Source organism: Lolium perenne, chromosome 7 (assembly GCF_019359855.2).
Source record: "Lolium perenne isolate Kyuss_39 chromosome 7, Kyuss_2.0, whole genome shotgun sequence".
Taxonomy (NCBI): domain Eukaryota; kingdom Viridiplantae; phylum Streptophyta; class Magnoliopsida; order Poales; family Poaceae; genus Lolium; species Lolium perenne.
The window spans coordinates 332,858,920-332,873,211 of record NC_067250.2 but is presented as its reverse complement, the minus strand read 5'-3'; positions in this window follow the sequence as shown (position 1 = coordinate 332,873,211).

Here is a 14,292-nt window from a genome sequence, read left to right as displayed (position 1 = left end):
AAGCACAAGCTTTGCAGAAGAAGAAGAACAAGAAAGAGGGCAAAAGGAAGGTAGACACCGGTAATATCCCTGGTAGGGTTACCCGGAGTAAGGTGGTGGCCCCGGCGAGTCACACCAGGAGCAAGAGAAAGATTTTATTCTGAACAACTAATTTGAATTTGTATGAACAATTTGTATTGTGGTTCCCTTTGTATTGGGGATCCCTTTGTGTTGAACAATTTGTATTGGGGATGCCTTTGTGTTGAACAATTTGAATTTGTATGAACAATTTGTATTGTGGTTCCCTTTGTATTGGGGATCCCTTTGTGTTGAACAATTTGAATTTGTATGAACAATTTGTATGCCACATTTAAGCCACATTTATCATTTTAGGGTTTTTGGGTTTTAGGGTTTTAGGGTTTTAGGGTTTTAGGGTTCAATTCAAAATAATTCAAAACATGGTGGAACCTTCCCATGGAGCCTTGTTATGTTACCTACAACCTAGAGAAATAATAATGGAAAAGGAAATATAGAGATATGAAGTTTTTATGCCAAAAGCTTCAAAACCACTTCCTAGTCCATGAGCTACTAGATATGAATATGCAGGGCTTTCTGCTCAATACACCTCCCAAATACCCACTATGCTTACAAACTTTGTCCAAATGAGTCCAAATTCGTCACACTTGTGTATCTTTGAGTTGCAAACAATATCTAGTCGGCCAAAATGTAATATATTGTTCAAATAACACAATTTTACAATTTTTATGCCAAAAGCTTCAATTTCCCTTAGTCCGTTTATTATTTGGGTGCCCCTGTTTTACTTAGTATTACTCAGTTTTCCCCCTCCGGGCCCACTTGTTTTACTCAGTCATACTCAGTTTTGCCCTTCCGATAAACATTTCCTCACTTTTCCCCCTCTTAGTTCTACTCAGTTTTCCTAACTTGTACTCACTGGCTGATCTCTGATTGGTCGAGATGTATGTCACACGGATCTTGGTTAGTTGAAAGCTCAACGAACGCTTGCACCGTTCGATCATTTATGATCGGACGGCACTGTATCTCTCTACCACGATGGACGCATACGGAGACAAGAGCAGAGCACATACCTACCAACCACCTGGCGATCGCATATTCCAGTCGCATCCTCCTCTCTCGTATTTCCTCTCTTACTACGGCGGTCGCGGCGGCGCGGATCTAACCGTGCGTGCGGCGGCGTGCGGCGGCGCAGATCTAACCGTGCGTGTGGCGGCGTGCGGCGGCGCGGATCTAACCGTGCGTGCGGCGGCGCGGATCTAACCGTGCGTGCGGCGGCGTGCGGCGGCGCGGATCTAACCGTGCGTGCGTCGGCGTGCGGCGGCGCGGATCTAACCGTGCGTGCGGCGGCGTGCATCTAACCGTGCGTGCGCCGTGGATCTAAGAGTGCCGGTGAGGATCTAACCGTCAGAAATAGTTGAAATGTCTCTCCCTGTCTCACTTTCGATTCTATTCTCAGATCTGTTGAATGATGAAGAACACCAAGACGGCGGCCGTGCCGACAGTGGTCATCGATGCCACGAACATTGAAGCCATCGCCTACAACATCGCTTCGACGGCGCAGACCCAGCCTTCAATGTCGGAGCCTGTTGATGTCTCACTTCCGGTGTCGAGAGTGCGAATCGATGCCAAGACGATTGAAGCCATCGTCTACAACCGCGCTGCAAAGCCGCCGATCCAGCCATCCGCAGATCCGTCGCTGATGAAGAACACCAAGACAGCGGCGGTTCCGACACTGGTCATCGATGCCACGAACATTGAAGCCATCGCCGATAACATCGCTTCAACGTTTGATGGCGCAGATGACCACCCCTCAACGCCCGTCGTCCCGGCCTTTCTTGCCCATCGCTGCGCGACCGTGTTCGACGCCGCAAATTGGGATAAATTATTATAAATTTGTATTTTTCAATTTCCAAATGGGATAAAATTGTTCGAACTACTACCTCCGTCTCAAAAAAAGCTTCTTCACGTTCTTGATGTGTCCATGTACATCCGTATGTATGATTTGAATTCTATCCCAACTTGATTGGGAAGATATTGATATGTATTTGATCCGGAGGCTGGTACATGCTTTCACTTTTGGGATCCCTTGCTAAAATTATCGTGCACATTACTTAGCACAAGTAGGAAATTGTACACCGAAATACAGTGCTTAGAGCCACAACAAAATACAGTGGTTAGAGCCATCTCTTGAATAACAATTCTATACTAAATCGTCTACCGAACCACATAAGCGCTAGGACAGGGATGACACCTAATAAAACTGCACAGATGAATCTACTTTTCTCCTCTCCCATCACTTTTAGTTCATGTTCTAGATTTTCTACCACTTGATCAAATACGGCAAGATCTGTCTCAACTCTCAACTTCTCCTTGCGAATAAGCTCTGAATTCTTCTTTTCTTCATCCACAATACGCTTCAGCTCGAATATCATCAGGTTTTACGGGCCAATTCATCACCTAAATTGGCCACCTTCTCCTCCAAATCCATCCTCTGGCTACACCACCGGGTTGATTCATCTTGGTATGCAATGTACCATGGATCATCGGCTTGCACAGCTAATCAGTAACAATAATGGAAAAAAGAACAACTGAAATCACCCCAACAGGCCATGGCGGAACTTCAAATTCAACGGAAGTACGAGAGAGCTGAAGCTATATACCTGCACTTCCGACGAGGTAGGAGAAGTAGAACGTGGCCACGACATGATCGAATCCCCACCCTCGCCGGTGTACCCGCTACGACGAGACATTGAGGACTATTTCGTACCTGCAAACTCCAATAAATTACGGGAACCGAATCGATTAGGGGGCGGGGAGGCGAAGCGGAGGTCTACCAATTGGTGCGCGGAACAAATCCCGGTCGTCGTGGGCGGCGGATCTGCTTGCGGCGGACTTTCCTGCGGTGGGTACAATGCGTGCGGACGAAACAAGTGCTGGAGCCGTGGTTGACGTGCAGCGCCGCAGTCGTCCGACGCCGCCGAGGGACAGAGCCGGCGGCGCGACGAGGCGCCGGCGCGCCGCCGGCGATGGCTGCTCCGTCCGACGGTGGGGAACGAGCTGCCAGCGGTTCTCCGGTCTAGCTTAAGAATAATTAATTAGCGAACTTGTTGCTTCTCTCTATGATATTCTCTAAAGACATATATCGTAGCGGCAAGATATGATTTTTTCTCTCTAAATAAATAGACGACCCCACTTGGTCATTGGCTGCGGCAGCCCCACAGAGCGGCAATATATGAGTTTCTCTAAATAAATAGACGACCCCACTGGTCATTGGCTGCGGCAGCCCCACAGAGCGGCAATATATGTCTTTTCCTGAAAAATAGACTACCCCACTGGTCATTGGCTGCGGAGGCCCCACAGAGCGGCAATATATGAGTTTCTCTAAATAAATAGACGATCCCACTGGTCATTGGCTGCGGCAGCCCCACAGAGCGGCAATATATGTCTTTTCCTGAAAAATAGACGACCCCACTGGTCATTGGCTTCGGAGGCCCCACAGAGCGGCAATATATGAGTTTCCCTAAATAAATAGACGACCCCACTGGTCATTGGCTGCGGCAGCCCCACAGAGCGGCAATATATGTCTTTTACTGAAAAATATACGACCCCACTGGTCATTGGCTGCGGCAGCCCAATAGAGCGGCCCCATTTGTCATTGGCAGCACCGCGTATAAAATCATGAAATAAAACGGCCCACACGTCAGCGATAGATGGATGGCTGCTCCGACGTGTCTCCTGACCCTACCCGTCAGCACGAGACGGTCAGGGAGGAGCTGCCCCTGTGCGGCCCCACCCGGTCAGACTAACGGTCAAGGCCTCTGACCTGACGGCTACCGGCCGTTCCAGCACTTGTGCGTGTTTCAAACTAGAGGAGGGGAAAACTGAGGAAAAACTAAGGGACTGGGGAAAACTGAGTACAACTAACGAACCAGGGGCACGAAACTAGAAAACCCTTTTTTTAATAATACGAATTTTTTATTATTTTCCAGGAATATTACGTGTTCTGGATCTATTTCAATTTTGTGACTCTGTCGGCCCATCGCGCGACGATCGGCATGTAGTAGACCGATAGGGTGCCGGCCGCCTCTGGAATGTCAGACAACAGACTGGTTGGTCAGCTACAAGCCGATCGGCCTAATAGAAACTAATTGGTCAGCTATCGACCGACCGGGCTAGGATTATTTGCATGGTTACATTTAGGATTAGTTTAGGGCTCCTCCCACCTCTTTCGCAAATATTTCCCCGCACATAACTCCTCCCACCTCTTCGGCAAATATTTTTCCGCACATATCTCCCGCTTAGAGCATCTCCAACAGACGCGCTATATAGGCCGCGCGGTATAAAAACGTCCGATATAGCGCGCGCGGGAGGGAATGTGGCGCTCCAGCAGGCGCGGTAAACGGTGCGGCGCTGTAAAAAATTTAGGGCGCGCGGCGTTTTGCACAAACCGGAGCGGCATATCTGGCCCGTCGGCTAAAACGCGCGGCAACGCTCGTCCAAGCGGCGAAATAGCCAACTGCTGGAAATTTCCTCCCCCGCGCCCACGCCATCATTTCCCCACCTACCGCCGGCGCGAAATCCAGCCGCCGCCGGTCGACTCCGCCGCCGCCCCCGCTTCTGCGCGCCGCCGCGTCGTAGATCCGCATCGCCCGCACCTCCTCCTGGCAGCGGCGGACGCTCCGCCGCACTGTGTCGCTCGCGCCGCCGCCAGCGACGAGTTGTAGTCGTCGCTCCTTCTCCGCGAACCCCCTTCGCGCCGCCATCGCGTTCTCCTCCGCGCAGGCGTCGACATGTCGTCCTCGTCGTCCTCGAGCTTGCTAGCAACATGGCGCGCCCATGGTGCTCGCCCATTTGCTCACAAGGTATGAACCTCCGCCGGCCGGCCTCTATTACTCGCCAATTATCTACAATAGTTCATAGTGAAGTAATTTTATACATATGTTTGTAGAGTTCATCATATGATTCATCGGATGACGAGTTCGACCAAGAAGAAGAGGAGAACATATCGATACTATTAGCATACCGCGCCGTTAAGAGGCCAAAATTTGGTGGACCGGTGTTCGGTAGACAGAAGTTGTGGAGAGAAAGGATTGAAGGGCATGAGAAGTTGATGCGGTCGTATTTCAATGAGAATCCGATTTTCCCCGAAAGCTATTTTCGGCGGCGTTTCCGGATGAGTCTCAACTTGTTCAAGCACATTGCAACGGAGGTCACCAAAAATGATCGCTTCTTTGAGCAAAGGAGGAATGCCCCCGGAGAACTTGGTCATAGCACATATCAAAAGGTGACCGCCGCCTTGCGTGTGTTGGCATATGGTATACCGGCGGATCTTATTGATGATCATTTGGCCATGGGAGAGAGCACTTCTATCTTGTGTGTGAAGGGCTTTGTCGTTGCAATTGTCAATGTCTTTGGCTCCACATACTTGAGAGCCCCCAATGCTCAAGACACGGCAAGACTTTTGGAGATCAACGTTAATCGGGGGTTTCCTGGTATGCTTGGTTCCATTGATTGTATGCATTGGAGTTGGAAGAATTGTCCAGCGGCATGGCATGGACAATTCAAAGGCTACAAGAAGGATGCCACCATAGTACTTGAAGCGGTGGCCGACCAAGAGACTTGGATATGGCATGCTTTCTTTGGAATGCCCGGATCTTGCAATGACATCAATGTTCTTCAACGGTCACCACTAATGACAAGACTTGCAATGCGGGAAGGTCCATTGGTGGAGTTTGAAGCAAATGGCCACAAGTACAACTATGGCTACTTCCTCGCCGATGGCATATATCCAAGGTGGCAAACATTTGTGAAGCCAATTATTCAACCAAGAGGTAAGAAGCAAACCCAATTCCACAATGCACAAGCGGCGGCTAGGAAAGATGTAGAAAGAGCATTTGGGATTTTGCAAGCCCAATTTTCCATTGTTAGAGGACCGGCTAGATTTTGGGATCAAGAATGCCTTTGGTATATCATGACCGCGTGTGTAATCATGCACAACATGATTATAGAGGATGATCGCGGAAAAGATGTGGATCATACCCACTACGACTTGATGGGGGTTCCCGTGCAAGTGAGGAGATCCACACATAGGATTGCCTCATACCATGCCATTCGGTGCAATGACACACATGATGAGCTTCAAAAAGATCTCATGGAAGAATGGTGGAATTGGAATGGACAACAATAGTTGCATATTAGTCGGTATCGACCCGACCTCAACATGGCCTTACCTGCCCGCCCGCAGACGTGTCGCCCCGACCTCTACTTTCCTCTTCCTCCTTTCTCCTCCCTCTCTTCCCTGTTCGACGGGAGCATGAAGAACAGCTCGAAAAAACACTCTGTTTTTCTCAGATTTCCACTGATTTAGCCACCAAAAATTCACCGTTTTGTTGCTATTAGTTGAGGGAAGCCTGATCTACAGATGGTTAGGGTTTGGAGACGATTGGTAGTGCTGTTTAGCAACAATGGTGATGAAGTGGTGGAGGTTGGTGGTGGTGTAAGATCAAATGAGATAGGAGTTGATCTAAGTGAGTTCGCCTCATCCCACCGACTGATCCAGCCGAGGCGCCTCCTGCGTCCATGCACGATATGTACCTGACTCAGTCCACAGCTGGCAGTCGATAGCACGCGGTACGTACTACTTTCTATTCCAACATCATACTTGTCGTTTATCTATTGGGTTCTACGATTTATATGCTACCATGATTTTTCAGGGTCAGCTGACTGCAGACTTACAGGATGAAGTCGCTCGGTACACACGTCAAGTGTCCAGTGCGCCTCTTCTGCAGCGCTACCAACATGTATCCTGGTTGAGGCGTCTCGAGGACAAACTACACGTGATCTACTCGGCTATCACGTGCAGCAGTAGTTCCGATGTCGTTCAGCGCCACCTCCTTCCACCGTGGCCCTACTGGACTATACTCCACTTAGTTTGACATCACTTAGAGCATCTCCACTCGTCTCCCCGACGAGCCCCCCGAACGACGATTTTTTTCATCCGGACGGCGAAATTCGGCCCAGTCGCGCCCCCAGATCCTCGATTTCGTCCGGATTTGGGCCTAAATCCATCCGGCGATCCCACGCCATCTCCGGCCCCCCGGGGAGCGCTCGGGGACTCCGGATGGAGCAAAACCAACCGCACACGCCCACGTGTCTCCTCTTTCGTCCGGACTCCCCGGGCCATCCTCTTTTTCCCCGAGAAACACCGCTTGGGGAGCACACGACTGGAAATATACTGCCCCCCCATGCCAAAAATTGATCCAATCCGGACGAAAATTTCGCCGGATTTGCACGTGGGGAGCGCCAACGAGTGGGGATGCTCTTAGTCTCGAGGACAAACTACACGGGATCTACTGGACTATACTCCACTTAGTTTGACATCACTTATGTTTCATGGCACAGGATACACGTAGCACACTGCGTCCAATCTTTCATGGGGAGCTAGTGATCAGGATCCTGAGCACATGGAGTATTACAGCGCGCAGCAGAACTATGTTGGTATGCAGACTTCTCCACTAGAGCCCACATAGGAGACGTAGTACGGCCCCGAGTCCGGGTCCTGGATCCCTGCTTGCATCACCAGGGCCCCGGACAGGTTAGGTTGGACACCCCGTGTTACGCCGCCTCCACGAAACCCCAGACGCCGTCCATAATCTCAGACATTTATGTATCTATGTATCAGACATTTATGTATGCATCACCTATGTATCAGACATTATGTATGAACTATGTATCAGTATGTTCTAGCGTTTAAAAATGGCACCATCAGTGCCTTTATATCCCTGCTAACCCTAAGCGTGTGATGCAAACAAAACAAAACGCATGCATGCAAATAATCGGACGATCCAGTCCGACCGAGTCACACTTTTGTAAATATTTCAAAACGCGTGATAGTCTTAGAATTAAATAATTAATTTGTATTATTTATAAAAAATTCGCTGTACAAACTTGGCGATAAAAAGCTATATGCTATGTGTAGTGTCAATGGTTCTATTTTCTTTTCTAAAAAGTTGTCCAAATCTAAGAAATTCTTCTGCTATATGGGATGACACACTGAAAATTAATAATTCTCTCCAAGATTACTTACTTAGGTCAATGATTTGTCTAATTAGCATTAGAGGTATATAAATAGTAAATTCAAGAAAAAGCTTAAGCATTTTATGAAAGATGTTTTAATTTTGTTTAAATTTAGATATATCTAGATAATATTTAATGTTCTATCCCGTAGCAACGCATGGGCAAATGTCCTAGTTTCTATTAAAATGCGCAACTTCAGAGCTGACCATATAAAGTAAATTGCAGGCTCAAGGTCATATTCAGTAGTCCATCTAAAAAAACGCACCTCATGTTCATCGTTGCTCGGTTCAAAAGCTATGTTCAGAAGCTCAAGACCTAAAGTTGAAATAGAAGGATTTCCTGTACGTTTCCTGTACGTTTTTAGGCAGTAGAAAGGCGTACAACCACTTCTTTGTTTTCTGTAAATTTCCAGGCGATGCCCTGACAAGTGACAATTACTTCTTCCGACTGTTTGATCCATATTTTGTGTTATCCTGTGTATATGCGGTACACATATATATATGGGATTTCTATTTTCGTGCCCTCGGTTCCTTAGTTGTGCTCAGTTTTCCCTAGCTCCTGAGTTTTTCCTCAATTTTCCCCAAGACCTTGTCTGAAACCATCACAGATGCTGTAACGGCCGGTTGCCCGACGGTTGACCGTTATCTTCTGACTAGTGGGGCCACGTAGAGCCCGCAAAGACACGTCAGACCATCCATCTTTGTTTGACCGTAAGCATCGCTGTATCCCTGACCAAAACACGCACGAGTGGGGCTTCGGTATATCGAATGACAAGTGGGCCATGGCGCTGATACAAGGGGCAATACACTGGTAGGAATAGATTTTTAAACGGAGCTCTACAGCGATGGCACGGAGGAGGTGGCCTGCGGAGTGCCGAGATGAGATCGACGTCCACAAAGAACTGCATGAGGCGAGACCAGACGCATTAGATAGATATGAACTAGACGCGTTTAACCATGCAAAGAAGAGAAGAAATGGTCAACGACATCGACGACTACCTCAAAACTTTGACTGACCGTGTCCGACACGAACGCGAGCAATGTAGAGAAAACTAGTGTCTCTCCTTTCTGGCGTGTATAGATGGGTGCTAGAAGAGTGTGGTGGCGAAGGGAAAGACCTCGCGGTGGTCTGTGGCGTCCAACATAGCGGGGTGGCGTGGCCGTGCCCACATCGGCGTGGATGCATGTTCGGCATTGGCATCAGCATGTACGTTCGGCATTGGCCTCGGTGGTATCTCTGGTGTGTCAGTGATCGAATGAGGGGACGGGATTGAGGGTGCATCCCGACGGTGACCTAGCAGTGGCGTCGAGCATAGCCGTTCTGACCATGCCGATATCGGCATCGGCAAAGTTTGGAGGCTGTGGTGCTCGAATCAAGGAGGGATTTGTTTCTTGTACGCCAAAAGTGATTTGAAACAAGTTTCGTGTTGAAGGTTAGGTAACGAAAGTTTGTAACTAAGCCCAAAATTATACTAGCGCCATGGTGAGGTTCTTTTTGATAGAGCTATACGGTTGGGCAAACTTTTTTGACACTTTTTAGATAGGGTTCCTTGTTGTTACACGTATGGCATCATGTATGGCAAATTTGGGATCATTTGGAGATGTTCGAAAAAATCACTTTGCTTAAACGCATGCCGTTTCGTCTCACTGAAACCAGCTTTTCTAACAAGGTGATTTATTCTACCTCCTCTAAATGACCTCAAATTTCATACAGCTGATCTTCTATACATAGATAGATAGATTGTTTCGTTTTTATATTTTTCGAACTTTTTATTTCCCTTTATAATATCCAATTGATTTTCAGGTCAAAACCTCGAAAAACAGCATCATGTATGGCATCATTTTCGCCATAAATTTCAAATTTTGTGAAACTTTCCCTTTTAGATATTCCTTGTTGTTATAGATATGGCATAATGTATGCCAAATTTGGTTAGGTCTCACTGAAACCAGCTTTTGTAACAAGTTAGGTTTTTTCGACCTTCTCAAAAGGGATTTTTTTCTACCTTCTCTAAATAACCTCAAAAATCATACAGACGATCTTCTATACAAAGATAGGTAGATTGTTTCGTTTTTACATTTTTTGAACTTTTATTTCCCTTTATAATACCCATTTGTTTTCAGGTCAAAACCTCGAAAGTTAACATAACTAGATGGTGAACCCTTCCAAACTTCAAATACAGAGATAGATAGATTGGTTCGTTTATCATTTTTACCGTGAATAGTAATGGCTACAAGAAATCGGTGATGATCTACCATTTTTTGCGTGAAAGGTAATGGATACAATAAATCGGTGATGGTTTATCATTTTTTGCGTGAAAATTAATGGCTACAACAAATCGGTGATGGTTTATCATTTGGGATTTTCGTGAAAATTAATGGCTACAACAAATCGGTGACGGTTTATCATTTTTTGCGTGAAAATTTATGGGTACAACAAATCGGTGATGGTTTATCATTTTTTGCGTGAAAATTAATGCCTAAAAGAGTTTATAATTTTTAGCGCGTGAAAATAAATACAGAAAACCGCCATTTAGCAAACTTAGAGAGTGGAAGGTAACCGCCGACAGAGAGAGAGAGGGGTTATCCTGCCCGTTAGATCATACGATCAACGGATTACGGGCACGATCCGCGTGACATGGGCTAGACCAATCAGGGCAATGTTGCACGTGTGAGAGAATTTGTGGAGGGAGAGGGCAAAACTGAGTAGTATCAAGAAACCAAGGGCACCTATGTAATAAACAGACTAAGGGATTCAAATATGAGATTTAAAAAATGGAAAATGCGTGTTTTGTAGAATAAAACCCATCTTGGCCTATCTCAAACTATTTGCAATACAAATATACATGAGTGTGAGAATTGTGGCCTCATTTAGACAAAGTATGTTTTGGGGAAAGCTGTTTTGGGAAGGGCTTATTGTGGTAAACCATGCACCTTCATAGCTACTAGGTGATTTGAGAAGGCCTTTGAGAAGTGGCAATTTGTGGTAAAACTTGATTTATCTATGACTTATCTATGTTTTGAGAACTGGCAATTTGTGGTGAAGACTCCATGAGTATGTGCCACTATTTTTCGGAATTTTTGCACATTAAATGACTCATTTAACTAGTTAATCCCATTTGTTGACTGTCTGTTGACCAGCTACTTGAGGGTAAAACTGAGCATATTGCACTAGCCAGTATTAGCACTCAAGGGGAAAACCGAGCACACAAAAAATGCTAGTATAATGCTCGAGGTTATACCTGAGTATATCTAAATTTCCAGGGTTAGACACGAGGACGCGTGTTGCGGTGCAGAAATGAAAGACGTGCAATATTTGACGCGTAGACGCCGGTCGCGGTGCAGAAGTCGAAGACGTGCAATCGTGGACGCGTGGCGCATTGCAGAAGTCCAAGACGTGCAGACGTGCAGACGTGCAGCGGTGGACGCCTAGGACGCGGGTCGCATTAACCACCCCTTGCCTTTATAGACGCCTCCTCCCACTATCTCTGTCACTCTCACTCGCCTACGCAACGCCGCCTCTCTCATGTCCCATCATCTTCTCCAAAGCAAAAAACCATCTCCCTCTCCCTCTCCTCTGCCGGCGAGATGGACAAGGAGAATGCCAATCCCATCATCCACGGCGCCGTCGGCTCCAAGCGCGACGCCTCCCTCTTCGACGCCGTCCCCTCAACGGACGTCGCCGCCGTCCCCTCAACGGACGTCGCCGCTGCCTCCGCCGGTGCATCGGAGGCTGCTGCCGCCGGTCGCGGTCAGATCCCGCCGGGATGGGACCCCTACGAGCCGGTGCCGTACGTCCCGCCTCCGAACCGCTACGACACCTCCATAGAGGACCCATGGAACGAGGTAACTACGGTTTGCTTCCTTTTTTGTTCCCCATTCCTTTTTGAACCCTATTTGTGCTGGTGTAGATGGATCTGTGGATGGATGAGTATTGGGCTAATATTTGCGCCGATTTTATTCCATTTTGCTTTGATCCCTCCTTGATTTCGTTCAAGATTTGGGTTTCGGCCGTTCGGTTAATTTATGCAAGTAATAATGGGATCTCAATCAGTTAATTTATGCAAGTAATCATAGGATCTCAATCAGTTATTTTATGCACGAATCAAAAGATATCAACCGTTTAATTTTGCAAATAATCTGGAATGTGTTCAAGTTCAGATCTGGAATCTGTTTCTTTGCCTATGATGAATCGGTGGGCACAGATTTTTACAGGGAGGGTTCAGCGAACCATTTCTGTGTACAAATCTGTTGTGCATGAGCTTTGGTTCGCTTACACCGTCCTGTAGACATATAATCGTGTCCACTCTAACCGAGGCTGCCTCTGTTTTCCTAACTTTGTTATCATGCACGTTTGCAACTCATTCACTAATAAATTCCCGTTTGATATGGATCAGCTGTCTGGCAGCGACGTCGGCAGCGACGACGAGCACCATGACGTCAAGACTCGCCAGGTGCTGCGGAGGCTGCAGGTCGGCCAGTATGTCTCCTACCTCGACGTCGCCAAGGGTGTCTATAGGTGCCCCTTCTGCACTAGGAGGCTCGGCGGCACTGACTTCAACTGCGTCCTCACGCATGCCGAGAACATCGGCCACACCAACCCCAAGGTCGGCGCGTCGGTGAACCCCAACTCCTTCCGCGCCAAGCACTTGGCGCTTGGCATGCACCTCCGCAGCATCCAGCGGGTGGAGATCTCCGGCGGGCGCATGCCTCCGCTCAAGCCCAAGGCTCCCAAGGGGAGCAACAAGTGGAGGCAGAGGCAGATGGGGTAGGCGGAGTCCTGGACGTGTGCTGCTGCTGCCTCCTCCATTTTTTTGTTGGGATCCCTTTGTTGTTAGCTAGGGATCCCTCGTTGTTATGTTGTTAGTATGATGGTGCTGTACTGCTGTGAAGAACCTCGAACTCTACTATGTTTGGCTGCTGAATGCAGCTTATTATCTATATTATCTATCCCTATTCTACTATATGACCTTGTGAATTTATCGTACATTCCCTGTAGATTTGCTTCTAGATTTAACTACATACATATGGACCAGATGGAGTACTAGATTGGGCTCCCTACTAGATTTGCTGCCATATTGGGAAAACAACCAGGGCCAAAAGGCACAAATAATAATTGAAGAAAGACAGAAATGCAAGCTTCTCTAGATTTGATACTAATTATGTGAAAAAAGGCAGAGAGAAGGAGGCAGAAAAGGTACTCTTAAAAGGGAAATGCCAATGGCCGAGAGAGACAAAACCCAGCTCCTGCTCACGTGCAACCAAACGCTATCTCGTCCTGTCCCACGCGGTCCCTTTCTACCAGCCCCACGCGACGCGGGTCCACACGACGCGGCCCCACACGTCAGAACGGAGCGGTCAACTTAACGGGAATCCTGCCGTCTGAGCTGCCTTCTGCGGGTTTCAAACAAGGACTTGGAGAAAAGTGAGGAAAAACTAAGGGGCTGGGAAAAACTGAGCACAACTAAGAAACCGAGGGCACGAAAATAGAAATCCCTATATATATATAAGTTTGTTTTTCCTGTTCACTGTTTTTATGCTGATTAATTGATAATTATTGTTTTTGAGAGCACTTAGCACGGCCTGCTGGCAATAGGGTTCAGTTCAATAAATATGCACCTGATGGTTGTGACCTCTCAAATTTGAGTCAACCTACACTAGTGGAAAATAGGCCTTTTGATCCGGGTGGTAAGGGCCTTTTGTCGCGGGCGGCCATCCGCGACAAGCAAGGCGCGATAAAAGGGAGGCCTTTTGTTGCGGGTCGCTTACGACCCGCGACATAAGGTCCACCACGTGGCAGCCGCGGGGCGCCCAGGGCAGAGGCCCTTTTGTCGCGGGCGGTATTACCACCCGCGACAAAAGGCCCTCTACGTGGCGCGCGCACAACGCTGCTGCTTTAGGGTTTGAGGGGTGCAGCACCCCTCCCCCGCCACCGACCGCCTGTTATTTCATTTTTTCGTTCGAAAATAAAAGTTGCATATATTTGTACGCTACAAGAAGTTGTACACGTTCATTCATTATGTATATATATAGATCGATTAAACAAATATTGGAAGCAAAAGTCGATTCCCCTTACACATATTCGTAGATTCCCTACATATATACATGGAGCTCACGATCGACAAGCGGTACTAACGACCGTCTATTTGGAGGTAGAGCATCTATTTGGACTAAACAAGCCTTTGTTGTTTATTACTTCTTTAAC